At 40.2% G+C, this 24,090-nt stretch overlaps 1 protein-coding gene across 3 annotated transcripts in view; it reads left to right on the top strand.

Annotated features, from left to right (window-relative positions):
* The first annotated feature begins 1,565 nt into the window (after positions 1 to 1,565).
* Positions 1,566 to 24,090, top strand: part of USP9X (ubiquitin specific peptidase 9 X-linked) — a 115,196-nt gene continuing 92,671 nt past the window's right edge. For 2 of the 3 annotated variants that reach the window (XM_079122802.1, XM_079122800.1), the window contains exon 1: positions 1,566 to 2,345. The gene's annotated coding sequence lies outside the window, so the exon portion shown is untranslated. Of the gene's footprint in view, positions 2,346 to 2,779; positions 3,041 to 24,090 lie in introns of those variants that run through there. The other variant, XM_079122801.1, reaches the window with a different exon arrangement.

The raw sequence follows: 24,090 nt of genomic DNA, 5'->3' as shown, positions 1-24,090 counted from the left end.
ATGATTAGGGCTATGAATGGTAGGTTTTGGACACACCATTAATTTCTGTGGTGAAAACAGTTTAGTGTTGTATGGAGAAATGGTTTAAAAATTTAAGATGCCAGTAACGGGGTCCACCATCTAAATTAGTTTGGATTCCATTTTATCTATTTTTTTATTATAAATTACTGTATTTACAGCATAGCTTAATTCAACCCTGTCCTATCCAAAATATAACACATCTTGTTTTATAGAATTTTACTACTATTTTGCATGCGATCAGTGTTCAGAGGCAACTTTTAAGTCGAAAGGAAATCTCTGGTAGATTAGGGACTGCATAAAACAAATGCAGCCTAGGTAGACTGTATAGAATTGTTCCAAGCACTCCTTATTTGAGATTAGCCTGATAATTTTTCCCTATGGGGCCTGCATTTTGGATTATAAACATGTGGAAAATAGTCCATGACATAGCGGATGGGTTCATAAGTCCCTTCCGGGTTCTAACACTGAATCGTGCTGATGATTTGGCAAGAAGCTAATCTTGCAACATTTAGTGCTGCCTCGTCGCTGTGCTGTCGGTGGCACTGCGTAATCTTTGTCTTTGCTGGTCTATTTCAAGGGCTCCTATGGCCAAAGAATGCTTGGTCGGGATGTGAGAAAGTCTAAATGCTTGTGGGTACTGATGCTGCAGGAGCCTGTGAATGAGTTTCTTACAGCGCCTCCCTCATAGGGTGGGAAGGAGGCTTCCACTCCCAACACCCCCTCCTCCCGCGGCGGAGATATAGCCACACCTTCCCCCTATCGGCACAGAGCAGGTGGCCAAACCCTCGGGACATCGCGCCGCCGCTGCCGCCGCCCGTGGCCCGGCCCGTTCGTGTCACGTGACACGGGTCAGCTGAGCCGCCGGGACCCCCAGGCACCGCGGAGGCGACCGCCCAGCGTTTGGTCTTGGGATCTCATCTTTCCGCCGCCCCTCCCCCCAATCCCGGAAAAGGGGGGGGAGGCCGGTGACGTCATCATCCGGGCACTCGTCGGCGGGGCCACGGTTCACAATGGAACAAAACAAGCGTCCCGAGTCAAACTCAGCGACGCGGCTGCGGCTCACGCGATTAACCCTGTCCGCGCCACATACTCAGCTAGTCCCCACCGCCCAGCCCCTCCTCCGGCGCGGTATGCCGGATTCTCTCGGGCCTCCCTTCCCCCATCGCGGCCCGTCCTCGCGCCACCTCTGCCCTCGTTCGGTTCCCGAGCTGAGGGGTATGGAACAGTTTCTGGCCGTAGCATGACCCTGGAGGGGCTGGCCGGAAGAAACGGTACTGCGCGAACAATCTTTACCGCATTGTCTTCCCCTCCCCCACCCAGCTCTCAGGGTTCCAGGCGTCTTTCGACCGGCCCGGCCCCCAAGTGGCTCACGCGGTTCTCCCAGGCTCCACAGCCCGGGTGGAGGGGGAGAAGTGGGTAGCGAAGAGAGAGGGGGCTGGGCAGGGGCAGGGGGAGGGTCGAGAGGCGGGGTCTGGAGGGGGCGGGGTCTTGAGGGGGCGGAGGACTTCGGGGCTTTGGGCGGTGCTGGGGCTAGTGGGAGTCTGCGCCGCCGCGCTGCCGCCGCCGCCACCGCTGCTGCTGCCGCCGCCGCTACCGCCGCCGCCACCACTGGTCGAGCGGTTTTTTTTCTTTTTGGTTTGCCGGATCCGCCATATTGACGAGGACGGGTATCCGCGGCTGCGGAAGCTAGTCTCCGCTGCCGCCGGAGCCGCAACCTCTCCGCACCAGGCCCGTTTGGGCCTCTGCCGCGCCGAGCCCCTCCCCGCCTTGCACAGCTCACAGGCCTCGCGGGAGACCGCTGCTGCCGCCTCTCTCTCGCGGGAGGCGGCCGCCTTAGCGCCCGGTGCTCGGGTCGGCGCCGGGAGCGAGAAGGTAGCCGCAGCCAAGCGACCAGGCCTGGAGCGGAGACAGAGGCGGCGTCTAGGGGAAGGTGAAGGTGCCGCTGCAGGAGGAGGAGCGGGAGGAGGTGACGCAGGAGAAACGCACCGCCCGGAGCCCTTCAGAGCTCAGCTAGAGCCCCAGCCCGAGGGGAGAAGGGGGAAGAGGGCCGTTGCCGGCCGAGGAGGAGGAGGAGGAGGAGGCGGCGGCTGCGGCCACCGCTGCTGCAGGGTGAGGAGCGAATTCCGGCGCTCGTGTGCAGCCCCCTAGTTTTAACGCCCGCAGTCCCGAGCCCGGCCGCTGCAGCCTCTCGAACACTTTGTCGCCCGTCACCCCCGAGCCTGGGATGCTCGCAGGTTAGGCCTTGCCCCGGGACTGAGGTTTGCCTCTCCTGCTGCCTCCCGCCTCCGCGTGTCCCGGTTCTGAGAAGACGCCTGTGTCGTGCGGTGAGTAGCCAGCCGCTCCGGGGCGACGCGCCTTTCCGGGGCCAACAGCTGGATCTGGGTGAAGGGAGGGGGGTGTGTGTGAGGTCCCTCCCTCAGCGGCTGCCGGCCGGCCGGCGGGGCCGGGGGCTTCCCGGCTCCCCTTCTCCGCCCCGGGCGGGGCGGGCGGGCGCGGGGTTCTGTTCCCTGCCCAGCCGGTGTCCCGAGAGCGTGTCTGTGTGTTTTGGACTGTAAGGGAAAATGGCTGACGGCTCCGTCCCTCCCCCTCCTCCCCCTCCTCCCCCTTCCCGTCCTGTCTGGGGCCGAGTAGGAGGATGGAGTCTCCGGGCGCGGCGTGCAGCCCCCCCATCCGCACCCGGGGGCCGGGTCAGCGCCGGGGGCGAACCGCCCCCGCCCGGGGCCTTGCAGCCCAGCGGAGTCGCGGCCGCTCTTCTCCCCAGTCTCGTTCCACTTGACACCAAACGCCATTACTGAGGTGGAGTGATTTGGAGCGGTAGCGCTAGGCCTCGGCTGCGCCTGGCTATCGGGCCTGACGACTTGTCCGCCTCCCCCCACCCTCCCGCGATAACCCGCAGTTTCTCCGCGGCCCTGTGGTCTGGAAGTCGGAGCCGGGTTATCGGCCGCCGCCACCTCTTCGCCCCCCTTCGTTGCCCAGGGCCAAGCCGCGGACGATGTTTTGATGCCGAAATCGCTTCCAAGTGAGCTTGGACCTACCACCTTTCTATTTTTAACTGTTTCTGCGAAAATATTAGCATGTGAGACTCGGTTAGTGGTAAAACCTTGAGATTCTTGGGGTGTGAGGCTTCGGGTTTGACAAATGGCTTATTTTTCATTCATTGTGAAATATTTAAAGAGTTAGGGAGCAGGTGTCTACTTGTTTGGTTTGGCCTTTTTTTGTTTTTGGTGTGGATTTCTGCAGCGGCTGCAACTTACCCTGCAATTTTAAGGAATTTTTTAGTTTTTATTTTTCTGAGCAGATCCTGCTTAAATCGTTGTTTTTCTTTGGAAGTTCCGCAGTTCTAACGTTAATTGTGTTTTCCTGGTGCAGTTTACAGGTGTGTGTGGTTGTTTCAGCTTGTCTGAATTTAACCAGTTGTAGGTGTAGGTTAAATGTTGTTGCTTGCTTTTGGGAGAAGAGAGAGTAGCCGCCTTTTACCTGGAAACCCCTGAGTCTTCTGAATACCGCTCGTATAATTTCACTCTTGAGGGAGAGTCATTTTGGGTGCATTAAGAAAGTTTTGTGCAGGTACCTAACCCTCTCTTGGAGCTCAGTATCTACCTTTATGATAAAGGGCTAGTTAGCCCAGATTAGCTTGGCTTTCTTAACCCTTACACTTGAACTTAAAAATAGAGACTGCAAACTCCTTTAGATCTCTCACTGGTCGACTGATTCACTGGGCTGCCATTTTGGTTTCAGCAAATGCCTTCTAAATTCTTGGAAAATATATGCAATAAATACACAAAGAAGTCAGTATTTGTTTGCTCAATTTTTAAACTCTTGTGCTTTGTCATTCTTGTAACTGTAACCCTTTAAACTATTGTTTCAGTGTTTGGGTTGAGGGAAAACCTCAAGTATTCAGAATCGATAATCCAAGGGTGAACTCAAAAATGTTTTTGGTATTTTCTAATATGTTTTGCTTTCTCTGATTTCAAAATGTAACTTTTAGACTATACTGCATTTCTTCTCTTGACTCTTTTTCATAAATTTTTTCAGTGAACATGTAACTGTTGTTAATTCTTGTTATCTTAATGTTCTGCTGTTTCTTTTGTTTGCTGACCTTGGTAGTTTCAGAGAATTTCTGGAGGGACTGAATAACAGCAAGGACGGTACATGTGAGAATCTACATTCTTATAAAAAGTAACTTCGAAGGGAAGATTTTACCCTTCACCAAATTGAGATGTCTTGTTGGTATTCCATAGTTCTCTTATTTTTAATATCAGTGAATGCTCAAGTAGGATTTACTTCAGCTCTTTTGTCTTCCAGGATCTTGAAATACATTTTCTGATATCTCAAGAAGATGAGAGATTTCGTGGATATCTCTTCAGAGATCATTTGTCTTTGACATGGTATTAAGAATGCTGCTTATAGTTTTGGAAATGGATGTTTGCCATGAATTTGCCAGTCATCCAGTTCTTGATTAATTGGGTACATGCAAGCGTTCTTTTAGCGTTTTTTTATTTCGTCGGATCAATTTTAATGTCTTTATGCATTAGTTCCAGAATTTTAATATCAAAACCAATCCTTAAATCGGGTTAAAGAAGGTTTTTGAAATGTGTGTGTGTGTTAAAGGATTACTTCTCTTTTGAACCTTTTGGGCTATAATCAGGGTAGGAAGGGTTCTTATCCCATGGTTACAGAGCTACTAGTTGACTTTTGTTCTAAAAGGACATGATCTGTCATTTATTGCCTGCATTATATTTTCCCCTCTTACTGGTAGGTTTTCTGAATCCTGAAATGTTTTTTATTTCAAAAATTGAGAAACAGGATTCGGGTTTCCATTTGGTTCTTTTAGGAGCTGTGTATTTGAAAGCCATCTATTAAGTTCTTGTATTATTTTAGCGTAGTCTTAACTATTTGGGGGAAGAGTTAATGCATTGACCTCTACTACTCTTAGAATCACTTGGGAGTTTTTTAAAAAAACTGATTCCTGCGTCTCACCCTCAGAGACTAATCAATTTTGTCCGATCTGGGGCTTGGGCAAAGGTATATTTTGAAAGCACTGTGTATGATTCTGATACGCAGAGTTGAAAACTTTTACGTGGATAAATAAGTAAATGGATTTTCCCCAACTGTTGTCAGTTATCAGTATAATTAAGTTATTGAGCATTAATTACATGTTGGCACTGTTAAGCATTTATATTTATTATGTACACAGTATTTTCATTACACAGGTGAGGGTCTGAAGTCTGTGGGTCTCAACCAGTGTGGTTCTTCAACAAATGTGTTAGTGAAAAGATACTCATTAATATTGTTTGGAAAAAAACATTTAGATATTTTGAATTGTTGGCTTTATCAGAATAGCTTTAGGTTTAGTTTTGTTTGTAAGACTATCAAAATGTAATTTGAGAAATATCTTGGTTTGTCAAGGGGGATGTTTAAACTGTGTAGCAAATAGGTTCTTTGTCTTCCATATGTTTCACAGAATGTTCAGTGATAGTTAGTTGCTGGGTTTGTTTATGACTAAAATAATGTTAGACAACATTCCTAAAAGATGTAAAACAGGCATTTGTGTCCTGTAAGTTATTTAAATCATCCCATAAGTGAATATTTAGTGATGCGAAAATCTATTATCTCAACTTGAAAATTCTGAGTTTTATTTGGTTTAAAACTAGTTTATTTTCACACACAAAAAAACTTTTAAAAGCTAAGGGTTTACTTTTGGATTTTTGTGGCATTGTTTGATAATTGTTTTGTGGAATGAACAAAATAGCAATAACAGACATTTGTTTGGTGTTTGTATCTCTTAATCTCTTTGATCCCCTTTGCTACATTCTGTGTGGGAGGAGGAAGTTAAAAGTGTAGGATATCTGAACATTCCTTTGTTTTTAAAAAAATTTTTTTTCAGTGCTGGGGATTGAACCCCAGAGCCTCCTGCATGCTAGGGGTGTAGCTCTACCAGTACACTGTACACCCATCCCTATGAGGATTCTTAATACGACACAAAATTATTCAAAGCTCTTTGTTAAATTATCATAGAAAATAGGATTTCAGTGACAAAGTTTATGTACTTTAAGGAAAACGACAAATTTTTTGCTTGGATTTATCATTTATTACTGTTATAAAGTGATGATCATTGTAATACACTTTTTAAGGAATGAGATGTGGTAGTATATTGTTAGGATGAGGTATTTTACTTAAAATTTATTCTTCAAATATACCTGTGCTAAGTCCTGAGGCCTTTTAACACACATCCCTGTGTCCTGTACGTATATTCAGCAAATGAATTTTCAGGTTTTTTTTTCTCGGTTACTTCCTAATGGGGATTTTTGGCCTCAGCTATATATCAGAATCATCTGTGGAGCGTTTTCAAAATATTTTTGCCTAGGTAGGTCTTACTCTCTCTAGATTGTATGCGAGTAGATTTGGAGAAGGAACTGGGCATTTAAAATAAAAAAATTCTGGGCGAGTCTAAAGTGTAACTAGGCCTTTTTTTTTTTTTTTTTTTGGTAGTTCATTTTAAGGAAGAGGGAGATGAGACCTTTTACATTTTGTGTTTTACCACTAGGCAGCAGTATTCTTGCGTGAGTTTAGTTTTGTCAGTCACATTGCCCAAAGTTCCAGACTCAAACAGTGAAAAATTGAGACACTAGATTAATAGGTGTCAGGACAGGGATTACACACATACACACACTTGCTCACATATGTGTATCTAATACATTTGTTTATCACTTTTGAGAATGTTCTCAGTTATGGTTCCAGCTCCAAAATTAGTATTTTAAATATCTGTTAAGGCATTGCTTTCCTTTTTAAAAATTCAGATATTGGGGTCACATCCCCAGCTTTCGGTATGCTTTTTTTAAATTCTTTGCTCCTTTGCTCATTCTCTTCATTACTTGGAGTCACTTGACCTAGTAATCCTTTTATGAGTAGTCCTGGAATAGATCTTGGTGATAGTCAGACCCCTCATTTTTCAGATAAGGCAAATGGCTCAAAGAGATGAAGTAGCATGACCAAGATAGGCATGTATAGATTACCTTCTTCATGAAGCTATTTCTGTATGCAACAAAGCACATTATTTTCTAAACCATTACCTTTGGAGTCATTTATAAAATTAACACTGAGTACTCTCCCTGATAATGGATAAGGTCAGAGTTTCTGTCCTTTTACTTTTGTGTATTACAGAGCACCTAGAGTAATGCCGTTCACAGTAACTATGTATTGATTGTCTGAATGGCAGAATCGGGGGCAGCATTTGATTTCTGGTGCCTTAAACTGCTTGTGTAGAATTGATGCATCATTGTTATATGGCACCGTATACTTTATTTTCTTTGTGTAACTGAGCTTTGAACATGTTAGACCCATGTTAACCATTATCAAAGGAATTGTTTTCCTTGGGATGATTTTTGAACTTGGTAATCTTTGATATTAGTTCCCATTCTTTACAGTCCGAATTGGGAGGAGGAGAAATTTTAAGCTAAAGAGAGAGTAGGAGAAGCCTCCCATTCCTATCTTTTGTGCCCATTTTCTTTCTGCTGACTGCTTTTTGAGAGATGTAAGTTTTGGTTGTTGGTTATATCTCTCTTTTTCTGTTCTTTTCTTTTACCTGGTTACTTGGAACGTTTTTAAGTCTACTCATTAACTTTGACCTCACAGCCTAGAAATTGCCTTATGGTATTAGGCCCACATTCTACCTTAACGGAGTGTTTTGTGATCAAGATAACGTAGAAGGATTTGGTTGCTCTCCTTGGTAGGGGTTCTAATTCAGAACAGAGATCAGCAAACCTTTTCTGCGAAGGCCCAGATAATGAACATGTTGCTCTTTGTGGGCTGAGGCAAAATCAAGGACATTGGATAAATTTTGTATTAATGAAATTAAAGATAGAGTGATAATTGAGTACAGTCATGTATAATTCAAGTCTGATGAGTGCAACAGAATTTGGTGGGGGGAGGTAATACACCATTATGCTTAATTGGGGTTCATTTTCTACCATCAGATTGATGGCAAATGTTCCTGTGTGAAATCCGTTCTTTGTGGACTGAATACAAACAGGGGACTGAATTTGATCTGTGACCATGGTTTGCTGACTCCTGGTTAAGAGCAGTGTTTACCAAACTGGAGGGCTTATTAAAACAGATTGCTGTGCCCACCCCCAGAGTTTGATCCTGTAAGTTTGGAATGGGCCCTAGAGTAGGCATTTCTAACAAATTCCCACACTGGGAACCATCTTGAGAGAAATGCTGACTTAAAGATTAATTCCTGCATATCCTGCTTTTCTTCAGGCTTATTACTTTGTCTAATTCTATCTTGAATCTTTTTTATTTTTGTACTTCATATTAATTCCAACAATTGTGTATTAAATGCCTATCATGTACTGGGTATTGTACTATGTATTAGGTAATAGGAATATAAGGTAAAAAAGAATTGTCCCTGTCATATACTGGTTAGAGTGAATTTAAGAAACAGTTTCCAGAAACACTTTAGAGGTTAAGAGTCTGTGAGACAACACCATTTTGAAAGCAGGCCAATGGTGTAAGCTAAATTGGAAAAGGGCTTTGTCAAATACAGTAATATTTCATTAATTTGGTGTCTTGGGGAATAATGTTCTGTATAAATTAATTTTCAGAATACCAAAGCTTGCTTCTTAAGCCATAATTTAATATTTAATCGAAAGCTTTCTAAAGATGTTATGCTTTGTATTTGTATCTGTAATTTGTATCTGATTGTGAAGTTAATATATTCTGTCATTAAGGGAAAGATTGGGGCGCATAAGAGGGTAAAAGACAAAAGGAAAACAAAAACCCCACCTCTGCTAATTTCACGTATAGAAGCACCCGTATTATTCGACAGGTCTATTTTCATTTATCTTTAATTAGATGGGAAATACTGTAGGTACACTCCCTCCCCATTCTATTTTTAAACTTTCTATAAATATTTTTTCATAGCCCTATAATAATCTTTTAAATGAGTTTATCATTACATAACTTTTCCTTAATGCCTTTTAAATTGTCTTTTTTTTTTTTAAAAACACTATTACTCTGAACATTTGGGGCAAATGCATTCCTCAGAATTTCTGATTATTAAAGATCTTGAGTTACATAATCAGTTTAATAAGTCACATTTTCCACATTTTCACAGATCTGTCTTCTGCCTCAGGACTTGAGGAGGTGCCATTTGTTCATCCTGAAAGACTTTTGTTGTTTTGAGACATGGTCTCACTAAGGTGAGGTGCAGGCTGGTCCCAAACCCCTGGATTCAAGTGATCCTCCTGCCTCAGCCTCCCAGGTAGCAAGCAGTACAGGTGCACACCACCGTGCCCAGATGAAAGACATTTTATATCCCTTCCTCCCCCTCTTTTTAAAAGATACTATTTTTGTAAGGACTGTTCAAAACTCTCATCATAGGGTTGATATTAATGTAACTTTTCTACTTGTTTTCCCATCATTTTTCTTGTAATCCCCCGTCCTCCATTTATTTGACTCTCCCAGTTCTCCATAAACCACCTCCCTTGTGTTCCTACTTCTATACTTTTGTTATTCCTGTATTCTTTTTAGGGGTTCCCTTTGTTTGCTAATGCCAGTTATATCATGAACATAATTATAATTGCTCTTTGGCCTGTTTGATTTTAAATGTCTGATTTTCATCTTCAGTTATTGATGTTTACAGGATAGTTCACATGTACGCTGAAAGACTCCAGACTTTTTAAAAATTAAAATTGTAGGAATGATGTTGCTTTCTTGATAACTTACTTTCATTGTTTTAAGTTGTGGTTCTGGTCTTTGTTTCCTTAATGTGCTGTGAACTAGGGAAATGAGATGATAGTGCAGGTTACAGTTGGATATAGGAGGGTCTTTTATAAGAGCTTTGTGATGAGCTCTGCTTCCTGGTTTCTATACCTTTTTTGCCATTGAAAAAATGTTAGTCTTCAACTGTGATATATTTGATTTTTGTGTAGTCTTTAGATCAACCCTAAGCCTCTCCTTCCTTAGGTTGGCTAAGTTCGGACTTCTGTGCATTAGCTTAAAAAAGAGGTTTCTTTTTTCCTTTTTTTTTTTTTTTGACAAAGTGGTATTGCCTGAGTACAGTTTGGTTTCAAAAGCTTTGCTGTGTTTTTACAGCTGTATCTTGTTTATTTGAAAGTTCAGGTGTATTTTTATAAAAATGAGTGGAAAACAAAGAAACTGAATATCCTTGAGACAGGGAACTGATTAGGGATTTGCATCTTTACTGGGTTAGGTTGTGCTGGTTGGGTTATGTTGACCTTTTTGGGTGGTGGTGAATGAAGTAATTAGAATGAAGTAGAAAATTATGGCAAAAGTGTGATTTTAAAGCTTATTGAAAAATGAGGATAATCAGGGGTTTTATATTTTCCTGCTTTCTGGGGGCAGGAAAACCCCTAAAATCATGACTTTATTGTTTGATTTTGAAAGGTTTGACTTCTGTCACATTTTCAGGAATACACTGTTGCTTTCTGTTGTTGTTTTGAATCAAGGTCCACCTATGTTGCCCCCGCTGCCCTCTGAGCTGGCTATCCTCCCACCTCAGCCTCCTGAGTAGTTGGTTACAGATGTGCAACCATCTCGCCCAGCTTGGGAATGCATTGTAAATGAAAGGAGGATTGCTGCTTATGTACAGTGTTTGTCTGGATTCTTAGGGAAGTTACTATAGAAAATCTCATTTATGTAAATTTAATCAGTATGTATATGTGTATTTACCTTGTCTTTTGTAGAAGTATATTAATGAGTTGTGGACTTTGGAGCTCCCTTGAGCTCTGGCAAAAGGGATTGTGGGGCCAGACCTAGAGTTGGTGGAAGAACCTAATGGAGTCTGTTCTTGTCTGATGTCGGTGCATTTCATTATTTGGGCCATATAAATGTGTGAGCTAAAGATTGCCTTGATCCATTGTGAGAAGGGGAATCCTGTCAATGAAAGGAGAATCATGGGAAGATTATTTGGTTTCTACTGTGTTACACAGCCTCAAGAATCACCTTCAAGTGTGTACCTCATCTGTTCTCTCCCTAAAGTTATTTAAAACTCTTACTATGCCAGTTCTTCTGGAATGAGATAATTTTACTGTTGTCCAATCTGCTTTAACAAGATTACCCCACGCTCCCACTCTTTTTATATTGGGGATTGAACCCAGGGAGCTACATCTCCAGTCCTTTTGAGACAGGGTCTCCCTAAGTTACTGAGGCTGGCTTCAAACTTGTGATCCTCCTGCTTCAGCCTTCCAAGTCCCTGGGATTACAGGCATGTACAAGTGCAAGGTTTTCTTAACCTCCCTAGCTAATCAAAGGGTCCATAGCTGACCTGGGTGCTCCAGACTTTCACATCCTAGTGGTTTCATTCTTGGAGCTCCATCTCTCCTTTGCGTTAGCTGACATGCCATCTTTGTGGAGTATTTTCTAATTCTCTCCAATTGGAAGTGGTATTTTATTTTCTCTGAACTTGGGTAACATTTTCCTATGCTTCTGTTTTGTTCTAAACACTGTCTTCTACTTTTTGTTTCTTTGTGTTTCTTCAGAAGCAGCTCCTGGAAAGGTGGCTGTGGGAAGTTTCCTGAGGAGAGGTCCCCACAGTTGAACTCAAGGACTTGTACTTGCATGTGCTCTGCTACTGAAGAGCAGGCCCAGCCCTTATTTTATTTTGAGACAGGATCTCACTAAGTTGCCCAGGCTGTTCTGGAACTTCTGATCCTCAGCCTCCCAAGTAGCTGGGATTACAGGCCTGTGCCACCCCATTCATAGCTCTGAGTGGTTTTTTATGAGTGGTTGCAACTTTCCTTAGTCTAATTGTGAGAGAGTAATGGGTAGTAAAGAGCTCTAATCTCAGTCAAAAGGCTTGGCTTATAGTTGTAACTACTAACTAGTAAGCAAGTGGTTTAACCTTGATGAAATTATGAAATGAAGAACTTGGACTTGCTGATGCCTTTCTTACTCTACTGACGGAATTGAATTCATTCAATACCATTTTAAGCAGGGGGAGTATAAAGATGATTAATCTCTACTTTCGGTGCTCTAAGGTCAAATGGGGCTAAACAGCTGAGAGCTGTGTGATGTGAGGGACTGGGGAGCCCTGGTAGAGCTTGTGTTTAGCATGTAGGAGGCCCTGGGTTCAATCCTCAGCACCTCAAAACAAAAGTGGAAAAAGCAGTGGTAAAAGAATTGAAGAAATCATTCGTTTTGGGTTTGGGTGAGGTTTGGTCCTCAGAGGTGTGCCATTTTGATGGCCTTATAAATTAGAACAGGGACTTGTTAGGAAGGCAAAGAGAGCTACGTGAAATGAGGCAAGGTTTATATACCTTGACAGTGCTTGGCTAGGTAATTCTTTGTTGTGGGATGCTGTCCTAATCATTCCTGACCTCTGTCCACAAGATGCCTATAGTGCCATCCCCCTTAAATTGTGACAACTAAAAGTGTCATCAGACATTTCCAGATGTGTCCTAAGAGCAAATTTGAGAATCATTACTTGAAATGGATCAATGAAGAGTGAAAGGATAATGTTTGTGGAGGAAAAACTAATAATAGTATGTGGAACATTGGAGTTACTGAGAGGGGTGGGGACATGGAAGATGAGACTACAAAGGTAGTTCAAGATCAAGTTCACAAAGGATGCTTGAGTGTCATGTTAGGGCACTTAGGTTTTCAGGGTAATGCATAAGCGTTCAAGTTTAAGTGAGACTGTGTGTTTAAGATAATTCTGATGCCAACATTGGATGTGTTGGAAAAGAGGTAGCAGGGGAATTGGGACAGTATTTTAATAGTTCTGCTAAGTGGTGATAAACAATGACTTAGAGAATGGAATAGAGCAATGAGATCCACAGGGCTTCCATTGTATGAGGGATGTGCTGCTAATTTGACTTTGGCTTCTCTGTCACCATTGGAGTCCTGAGCAAAATACTTCTCTTGTCTTCTCTTTCAACTCCTTCTCCTAACCCCAGTTCCCTCTCACTGATTGTTGCTGCTGTTTGAGATGTGTTGAAAGCTCAGAGAGAAAAAGGAATCTGGGTTTTAGAAGTAGATTACCAAAAGGTGTATGTTCTTTACCTTCAAAACCCTCCCAAACACAGGGGCATCTGAGAGTGTTAATCTGGCATCAGAGAGCGCTAACTCTAGGCTCGCCCTGGTTCAGTTGGTGTTATTTTGCCACTTTTAAGATAGTTTGATATGTAATATGTGAAGTGAACATTTATATAAGTAGTTGGAATAATTTCATTTTCTACTTTGGAGGGATTTTTTTTGTTTTAAAATGTCATTCAAATTTTAAGTGAGAATGGTGTAGTGGAAGGGGTACTGGATTTGAGTCAAAAGGACTATATTTTATAGTTCTAGTTATCCCACTGTCTGTATAAAATCATTTCACTAACTTTGGATTCTCATTACACTTATGTGTAAAACCAAGGTGTATACCTAAAAGATGACTTAAGGTAGCTCTTTTTTTTTCCCCTTTAAGTTTTTAGTTCTTGTATTTATCAGCAGATGTGGAAAAAAGTGGAGTCTCGAGAAAATTTCAATTAAAGTTAAAGAGTTAGGGGCTGGGGAGATAGCTCAGTCGGTAGAGTGCTTGCCTTGTAAGCACAAGGCCCTGGGTTCGATCCCCAGCACCCAAAAAAAAAAAAAGAGTTAATGGATTTAGGAGGTGTTGGATTGACAAGTAAGTAATGGAAGGATAGTATAAAAATTTGAATGTTTCTTCTCCTATGACTCTTTGCCTATGTGGGGTCTGGGAGGCTTTATTTTATTTACAATGAGTTCATTGTACTTGGCCAATAGCTCATAGTATGCATTTTAGGACTATATACTTGGTAGCCAGGGGTACAGTTTCATTACTGGCAGAGCACCTTAAAGTTTGGTTAAGGTTTAGGGTTGTTTTGCTTTGTTTTCTGGTTGGTTGGTTTTTTTGCAGTGTGCTGGGAATCTAGCCACACAGGCTACCACCAAGCTACAACCCTGGATCAAAGCTTGGTTGTTTTTATCTGAAGTTTAACTTAACCTTTAAACATTATTGCTATTAAAGTTATATATCGCCAACTAGGGAAATAATATTTAGGGGGAGAATTTTTTTTGTTTTCGGAATTGAAGATAAAGTATACAGGTATATATAGTAGCAGTGATTGTCATAGATAGTTTGAGAGAAAATATTCATACCCCATTTTCATTATTGTAAGAGAACCAGCAAAAGAAGCTTATTTTTTAATTCTATTTCTTGGCCTGCTATTCTCAAATGTGGTCCCAAGACTTTTATGCTCTTAAATTATTGAGGACCCCAAAGAGATTTTATGTGGGATTACATCCATCAGTATTTATTATTTTGGAAATTTATCTTTAAAAATATGTGTGCATTTAAAAATAACAACCCATTACATGTTACTGTATTTTTATGATAAAGAACTTTTCCAAAACAAAAACCTTGGTGAGATCAGTGTCTTTGTTTTATAAGTTTTGCAAAAATATAGAAGCTACATTCTCTGTCTGGTTTTGCCTTCAAACTGTTACAATATAACATATCATGTAGCCTCTGGATGAAGTCCTTTGTACAACTGAGAGAGAATGACAGTGAAGATGGCAAATGTCTTATTAGGGAAATAATTTTGACCTCTCAGTCCCCTTGGAAAAGGATCTCAGAGACTCCAGGAGTCCCTACACCACACTTTTTTTGGGCGGGGCAACCAGGGATTGGACCCAGGGATGCTTAACCACTGAGCCACATCCCCAGACACACCTTTTTTTTTTTTTAAAGATGAACACAATTGTCTTTATTTTTTTATGTGATGCTGAGGATCAACCCAGTGCCTCACATGTGCAAGGCAGGCACTCTACCACTGAGCTACAGCCCCAGCCCCCTTTTTATGTTTTAGAGATCAGGTCTCACTAAGTTGCTTAAGGGCCTCAATAAGTTGCTGAGACTGGCTTCAAACTTTCCATCCTCCTACCTCAGCCTTCGGAGCCGCTGGGATTACAGGCCAACACCACACTTTTGGAGAACTGGTGCAATGGACTGGCAAGCCAGGAGAATCCAGTATTATTTGAGTGACTATCTACTGTAAATTCTTTAAACTGAAATTTATAACTTACATATAATAAAGTGTGCTTTCTTTTTGTGTGTGTGATGCCTGAGCATTGAACCCAGGAGTGCTTTTCCACCTTTGAGCTACATCCCCAGCGTTTTTATTTTTGAGACAAGGCCTTGTTAAATTGCTGACATTGGCCTTAAACTTGCCATCCTCTGGGTTCTTAATGGAATTGATGTATTTTTTAACTCTGTTATAGAAATCAAGGCAAATGTCTATCAAGTGATGAATGTATAAAAATATACCATAAAATGGAATATTATTTAGGAGTAAAAGAAGTATTGATACATACTACAACTTGGATGAACTTTGAAAACATGCTTAAGTGAAAAAAATTCACAAAAGACCTCATGGTACCATTTATATGAAAATGTCAAAACAGGTAAATTCATTTTGAGACATAGAGTAGTTTAGTTTGGGGCTGAAAGAAGTGAGCGTGGAGGGAATGGGGAGTGACTGCTACAGATGTGCATGGGGTTTCCTCTTCCCACTAGGGATTGAACCCAGGGCCTGTGGTCTACCAGTGAGCTACACCCTCAGCCCTGGTATGGGGTTTCTTTTGGGGGAGATAAAATATTCTGAAATTCATTGTGGTAATAATTGTACAACTGCATACATGAAAAGCCATCGAATCATACATTTCAAATGGTTTGGTTATATGAATTAGATCTTTCGAGGTGATTAAACACACTGAAGGTGATCTTATTGAAAAGGAATTTGAAATTCTTTCTTTGGTTTCTTTTTTCAGATCCTTTATACCTCTACATTTGCAACTTAAGCAAACTAGCCTGGGAAGATCCCAAGCAAAAAGATGCACATAAAATGCATGTAATTAATAATTTGCTTTGAAATGTTGACTATAATGAAGTGAGATTTTTGTTTCAGTTTATTTCATGACTGGATTTATAACTTCTAAAAGTGTTAAGATAATTTTGACAAAGATGATAAATGCTATTAACAGAAATTGAGTTGTTTATCTTAACCTGTCATTTTAACAGAGTAGACTGATAAATGTTACAGAAGGTTTGACTACCTGGAATGTGACTTGTCTTAATATTTTTCGTCAACATTGCTTACTTTTTTTTTTTTTTTTGCGGTGCTGGGGATCGAACCCTGGGCCTTGTGCTTGCAAGGCAAGCACTCTACCGACTAAGCTACCTCCCCAGCCCATGCTTACTTTTTTTAATTGACTGATTTGTTTAGGGACTGGAATTTATTGGAACCTCACACCCTTTGTAAGCATTTAATAAATAAAGGAATAAGAGTGTCTTTGTCCTGAAAAGAGACCTAGGGGTACATACACAATAAATCCCAGTATTTTGAAGGACTATAATATAGATGATGGTGAATATTAGCTTTTCATTCCAGGGGTACAACTATAATGTGTATCAGTGACAAAGGAAGTAGATTGTTGAGTTGGGGTCCGGGGTGGTGGGGACAACATACCTTTTCCTGCTGACAGTAGTGGGCCTCCAAGTGTTGTAACAAAGTGTCCAAGGGGAGAATAAATGTAGCATTTCCTGAAATTGGAGTGGTTAATTTCCAAATCTTAATATTCTTTGAGCCACCCCTCCCATTATCTGCAAGATGCTGGCCATTTAGGTATCTGTTTGGTCCCTTAACTTTTTATGCTCAAAAGTTGTTTTTTTTTTTTGTTTTTTTTTTTTTAAGTCTTTTCATTTCTAGGATAATGTTGACCATAAGTACATGTATTTTGAACTGCCCGAATGAGTTTTTCCTCAAAATTAAGAACTGACACCATTTCAGTACTTAGACTAGCTTGTGTTTTTAATGTCTTGGTGTTCAGTTGTACCATTTGTTTTGTGGGAATACAGAAACAGACAGCACAAAAATTGTTGGCTCCAAGGGCAAATGATGTCAGCACACCATGTATACAGAGCAGGATAGTAATTCAAGTAGAAGTAGGAGAGCTAAGTCTCCCATATGACATGATGGTGGTAGTATAGCCATATAAAACTCAGAGGAACCCATGCCTTAACAGAAATATGGTGCCATCTGTCACATTCTATTAATATTAATGATTTTGTTTATATTTAGTTTATAAATTTGTTTTTGATTTTATAGTTATGTAAGAGCAGTAAACACAAAGAGTTTAATTCTAATTTCATTTCTGCATATATTAAGCAACATTAAAATAGAAAGTAATTAAATTAGCTTTAAAAATTCTGTTAAAGTAGAAGCAGACTTAGTAAACTTAAGCCAGCTTGGTGGCGTTGATAGGAACCTGGTACTTGGAGTCCGATGATTGGAACTGGGACCACAATGCCACGTTTAGTAGGTTATTTCTTTTCTTTCTTTCTTTTTTTTTTAACGGTGCTGGGGATCTAACCCAGGGCCTTGTGCATGCAAGGCAAGCACTCTACCGACTGAGCTATCTCCCCAGCCCTACTGCGTTATTTCTGTGTTTATGTGGGAAAGATATATTTCCACCTAAAAGGGTGGTTCATTTGTTTATCCTTTCACTCAACAGATAATATATTAAGTTGTATAGCACTGCATAATTTTGATGTCAAATTGTTACTGGTTTTTTTAATCTCCCCACTGTCACATTTTCTTTGGAGTCAGCACCAACTCAGAATACTGTGCTATGAATTGACTTATATAGGGTAAGATATCTTGACTTGAAATGTACCTTTAAAAAAGTAGGACTAAATAATTTTAAAGTATGGTAGGATTTTGTGTTAATGCAACAGAATAATAAAAACAGCTACATTACTAAAACTGTTGGAGTTCCCTTGTATCAGGAGCAGAAAATCCTAGTAATTTATAGTTTGGAGAATAATTTTCCCCTGGGCTGGTATGGAGATCGTAAGGAGCCTCTGAAGGTTCAAAAATAAGAATTGTCGGGGCTGGGGAGATAGCTCAGTTGGTAGAGTGCTTGCCTTGTAGGCACAAGGCCTGGGTTCAATCCCCAGCACCAAAAAAAATAATAATAATAATAATTGTCAAGAGTCGATAATAATCTAATTAGCATTTCAAGAGAAAAATAACCAGCACATGTTAAAACACCTACCATTTACTGGGTTCCTTCTGTGTACCTGGCACTTCACATACATTCTCTCATTAAAGCTTTCCAACAATTTGTGGAAGTGTTAGCCACCTTCAGAGAAAAAGATGATACGTGAAGATTAAACATCATCTGTTGAAGGCCTGTTATATTGCAGTATATGCATTGCTGAAAAATCCTTGCATTCGACAAAATTGTGCACCAAAAGGCATTAAGAGAAAAAATGGGATTAAGAACAAACTGCTCAAAAGTGATGTTACTTTATAATTAGAGTACTAGCAAAACAATAAGAATTGTAATAAACAGGACAGTTTAAAAGGTCTTAAATGTGTGAGAGACTATAATAAATACATATGACTTTTTAAAAAAAGGTTTGGTAACCTGATGGAAGTGCTGGGATGTAAAGGAGGATTGAGGTTACCGAGTTAGGAGACAAGTCTGAAAAGCATGAAGATCAGATAGAACCACATAAATGGTTTTAAAAACAGCATGGGGGCAAAGCACAGAAGAAGAATGTGGGGTGATAGGGATCTGGTCAAGACCTGCAACCCCTGCCTCTGTGCTGTGTTCAGCTTGTTACTTAACAGGTACAAAACATTAATGTGTTGAGGGAAGCTCGCAGCTACCATTCCACTTTTTCTAACTTTAATGATTTTAAGTGTACCTCATATGAGTGGAGTCAATACAGTATTTGTGTTCTTTGTGACTGACTTATTTTGCTTAACATAATGTCCACAAGGTTCATCCATGTTGTAACATAACAAAACTTCGTTCTTTTTAAAAGATGAATAATACTGTTATTTGTATATACCACATTTTGTTTCCCCATTCACCTGTCCTTGGACATTTGGTTTGCTTCCACTTTTTGGCTACTGAGAGTAATGTTGCTATGAACATGGGTGTACAAATATCTGTTCAAGTTTTGGGGAGATACTTGGCAGAGGAATAATTGGCCAGATCATAGTCTTATGGTTAATTCTATTTTTTAACTTTTTTTTTTTTTTTTTTTTTGAGGCTTAGCTGGACTGTTTTTCCATAACAACTGCACCATTTCACATTCCTATCAGCAACACAATGAGTGTTCTGATTTCTTCACATTCTTGGCAACATTTGTTATTGACTGTCCTTATTGTAGCCATCCTCCTGGGTGTGAAGTAGTATCTCATTGTGGTTTTTATTTGGGTTTCCTTGATGGCTGATGTTGAGCATCTTTCATATGCTTATTGGTCATTTGTGTATCTTTGGAGAAATGCCTCTCTTCAGATCCTTTGCCCATTTTTCATTTGGGTTGTCTTTTTATTGTATGAATTCTTAGCATATTCTCAACACAAGTCCTTTATAAGATACATGATTCGTAAATTTTTCTTCCATTTTATGAGTTCTCTTTTCATTGTCTTTATAGTGTCCTTGAACAACAAAAGCTTTTGATTTTTCTTTTTGGTGAACCCAGGGCCTCCCCATACTAAGCATATATTCTACTACTATTAAACCCCCAGTCCTAGAAGTTTTTAATTTTGATAAAATCTAACTTACCTGGTTTTATTGTTCCTCCTAATTTTGATATTTTATCTATAAGATTCCATCACCAAATCCTAGATCGTTGAGATTTTGACCTCATATCTAGGTCATTTTGAGTTAGCTTGTGCTGTTAATGGGAACATTGTTATATATAATAATTCCAATAATTCATTAAATACAGGTTTTATACAGTGCATTTTAAATCAGTTAAGAAGAAACACATTCATACTGTTTTTTGTTGTTTTTGCTGCACTAGGAATTGAAACTAGGGGCTTGTGCAGGTGCTCTACTACTGAGCTGTATCCCTAGCTCCTGTGCTGTTTTTTTATAATTGCATAAATGGATTTACCAGCGCTCTTATCTTAGTGGTCATACCTTCCAAACTCCTCATGCTGTCATGCTGGAAATTGATTTTTTTTTTTTTTTTTTTTTTTTTTTTTGCGAGTGGCAGTGTTACGGGGTATAGAACCCAGGGACACTGTACCACCGAGCTACATCCCTTTTTATGTTTCATTGTGAGACAGGGTCTCGCTAAATTCCACAGGCTGGCCTGGAACTTGGTTATCCTTCTGCCTCAGCCTCTTGGGTTGGTGGGATTACAGGTGTGGGTCACGTTACCCTGCTGCAAATTGATTTTTTTTTTACTCCCATTTTTGAAAGAGGTTTGGTTGATGGTTTTTGTTTTTCTCTTTCAACACATTGAATATGTTCCATGTTTTCTGATTTTAAAATCTTATTGAGAATCCTTCCTCTGTGATGGTTCACTTGCTATTTCAAGATTCTCTATGTATTTGACTTTTGGCAGTTGGATTAGAATAATTCTCATTTTGCATCTCTACATTTAATAAATGTTTTTCATTGAATTTGGGACAGTTTTTGACCATAATTTCTTAACGTCTTTTCCTTTTTTTCTTTTTGGGACTCTATACATATTAGTATGCTTAATTGTGTCAAACATTTCTCTAATGCTTTGCTCATTTTTATTTTTTCCTCCTTCAGATTGCTGTATCTAACAATCTACAAGTTTGCTGATTGTTTCCTCTGATGATTCAGCTGCTGTTGAACCACTCCAGGGAGTTTTTCATTTCATTTATTGTACCTGACTCTTTGTGTGTTAATTTCTATGTCTTTTATCTCTGTTGATAGTCTGTTTAGAAATTGTCATTATATTTTCCTTTAAGCTGGTGTCCTTTAGTTTTTTGAACATACTCATAATAGCTGTTTTGAAGTTTTTGCTAACAGTCTGACATCTGGACCCTCTCAAAGCTGGTTTCTTTTGCCTACTTTTTTTTCCCTGTGTGAGGGCCACATTTTGTTAGCATGTCTTTTAATTTTTGGTTTAATACTGGACCACTCATATAATGTAACTTTGAATGCTGAATCCTCATTCACCCCAAACACCAGGGTCTTTGTTTTTATTTGCTTGTTTATTCAGTGACTGAACAATCTTATGTCTTAAGCCCCCACCATTATGCAGGCTGTGGTGTTCTTCCGAGGGCATATCCTTAGTCCTGCATGCAGTTCTTCTAGGGTATGAGTGATTTTAGTTTAGCAAGACTTTTCTTGGTGAGCTCCTGTGTTGGGGCCGGGAGGGTCTCCCCTTCACAAGGAATGTTAGTCTTTTCTAATTGCTGCCTGGTTGCTGTATTGTTTTACATGATGCGTTGGGATATAAATTGCCCCATAGTCTGATCTGATGAAATTCTCTTGTTTTTCAGGGATAAATTACCACACCATTGTCGGAGGTTTATTCTGACCCCAGGAAAGTTATACTTAGCTCTCTGTTTCTCTCTGTTAAACTGAATCACCAACCTCTTAATCCAAGTAAAGTCATTTTACTTTGAGAACTTTAGAGTTTTCTGTTCTTGGGGTAGCCATTTCCCCTGGCAAAAACTTGATGCCAACACTTCAGAACTGGTGCAGGACAGTAGCTCACTTCTCTCGGTTACTGCCCTGCTTCTTGAGCAGGGTGCTGAGTGGAAGCAACAGCCTATGGTCATCTCAGCTTATCTCCTATCTTAGAACCTTGGCTCTATGGGTGAGGTGGGGTGATGGCCATCAGGACTCTGCTGTTCTTGGCTTGCTGCACCCAAGGTTGACCCTCTTCCCCAAAAAGTGCTACCTGGATAGAAAAAATAAGAACCCCAGGCTTCTCTGCCACTCCTGGGTTGCACTAGAGCCTGTGCAACTCACAGTTGGGGGGGATGAGAAATGCTGGTTGCCTTCCTCTACAGGGGAGATACCACCAACTGGGAGGGAGGAGCCCAGAATTCTTTTTCAGCACTCGTCTGAAGTGGAGCTTCTGTCCCGCTGCGCAGGCTTGCATGCCAGTCTGTGTTCTTACTGTAGTACATGGTAGGTTTTCTTGATTAAAAGTTTCTTCCCTTGCTATATGTCCTTAGGACAAATTTCAGAGACTTTAAATGTTTTTATTTAAATTTTTTCTTTTTTCTTTTTTAAACCTGTGGTTTCACCGGGGAAATTGCCCACAGAGCTTCTGATGCAGCCATTCCAAAAGTCATTTTTAATTTAAATTTACTCAAATTCACTACAACCACTTAAAATTCCTGTTTGAGAATGCCTTGGAAAAATTGCCAAAGTTTTGAAGCTTTTTAAATATATTAAAGCTTCTACTACCCTAACGTGTACACGTGACTTGATAGACTTCAGGATGAGCAAGTTTTGAATAGCAGCATTTGGCCAATAATCAAGCATTTCTAAATGAATAATTTCTGCTGCCATAAAGAATTTTGAGCTCAGGATGCAGTTCTGTTGTAATGACTTCTAGGAAATTATCCCTAGGAAATAGCCACAATATATACAGTGATTAAGTGGCAAAAATTAGAGATGGCTTTTCAAAAAACTTAGGTGTTGAAAACAATATGAACATTTAGTTCAAGAAACATTAAAATTTAACGAAGATTAAGTAGACATCTTCATATGCATTTTTTGGATTATTGATTGGAAGATGTGAAGCTGTCTCGAACTAAATGGGGGGTGGGGCCCTGCTTAATATAGTTGCCTTGACTTGCTTTGTATCTAATTTATCATCCTAATGTGGGATGAGAATGGTAACTTTGGGGGCCAGGGAGATAGCTCAGTCAGTAGAGTGCTTGCCTTGCAAGCACAAGGCCCTGGGTTCAATACCTGGCACCCCAAAAGAAATTTAAAAAAAAAAAAAGGTAACTTTTATACTGATGATAAGAGCAGTGCTGGTTGAGCTAGGAAAAGAACCTTTTACCTTAGAGGGTCTGTGGACGCAGCTATTTAAAAACGCTGCATTTCAAACAATATGAATTCTCATCTGTTCATTGAAACAATTTTTGATTTTTTTGATTATGCCATCTCTTAAGAATATAGCTAATTATGTTTTAAAAGAATACTTAACATACTAAAATCACATTAAGTGAAAAATTCAATTTTGTAAAGTATTTCCGTATCAAAATTATTTGATACAGCTTATCTCCAGGGTGGGGATGTGGTGAGATTAATGGTAATTTGTTCCCCCTTGTTTCCAGCATTATTAATGTACAGTATGGTGGTTCAGACTGGGACACTGGAGCTTGTACTGCCTGGGTTTATCCTGGAAACACCATTTTTACAGCTTCTTTTCTGCTCCAGTTTTATTTAACTTCTTTCTCCCTCTCTTTTCCTCCTTTTGGATTGCACTTGGGAATGTTCTTATTGAGCTACATCGTCAGCCTTTTTAATTTTGAGACGGGATCTTGTTAAGTTGCTCAGGCTGGCCTTGAACTTGCGTTATTCTTGCTTCAGCCTCTTCAGTCACTGGGATTACTGGTGTGCACCGCCATGCCCAACTTGGCCCAGTTTTTTTTTTTTTTTTTAACTCATGAAATGGAGCTAATAATACTATTCTGAGGTTTAAATAACTCACTTGGAATAGTGACTGACATATAGTAAACATTCAGATTTTAATTATTAGGAAAATTTTATTTAAAATTTGAGGCATGTTAACCTGGCAGCAATAGTATTAAAATAGAGGAATGGGAGAAAAGTTGGAAGAATAAATTGAAGGCTAATCATGAATTCATTATTTTTATTTTGTGTTGTGCTTCATAGAGTGTTTGGGTTTGGGCAATTTCTCCGTCAAGCCTGCAGTACCCTGTATCTTTTCTTGTATAGAAGAAGAACTATTATATAGGAAACTTTTTCTTTCAGGAATAATACATAACTGCCTTTAAGAGCATATCGAATCTGTCAGAGCAGTAAAAAACTTCAATTTAAAATTCAAAAAGGTCTAAGTACTCGGCTTAAAAATATTTTCATACTGCAAAATGCTTATTTACCAATTAGAACAAATAAAAAAACTAAATGGTTACTTTGAAAGTTTAGTTGCTTGAAAGATGTGTCTTACTGGATTATAGTAAAGATGAAACAATGTATTGTACGTTTTCAAGTTCACGGCCAGCATTGACAACTTAGCAAGAAGCTGTTTCAGAATGAAAAGGGCTG

This window comes from Sciurus vulgaris (assembly GCF_902686455.1).
Source record: "Sciurus vulgaris genome assembly, chromosome: X".
Taxonomy (NCBI): domain Eukaryota; kingdom Metazoa; phylum Chordata; class Mammalia; order Rodentia; family Sciuridae; genus Sciurus; species Sciurus vulgaris.
Note: the sequence above shows the minus strand (reverse complement) of the source record. Positions and strands in the feature narration are given on the sequence as shown.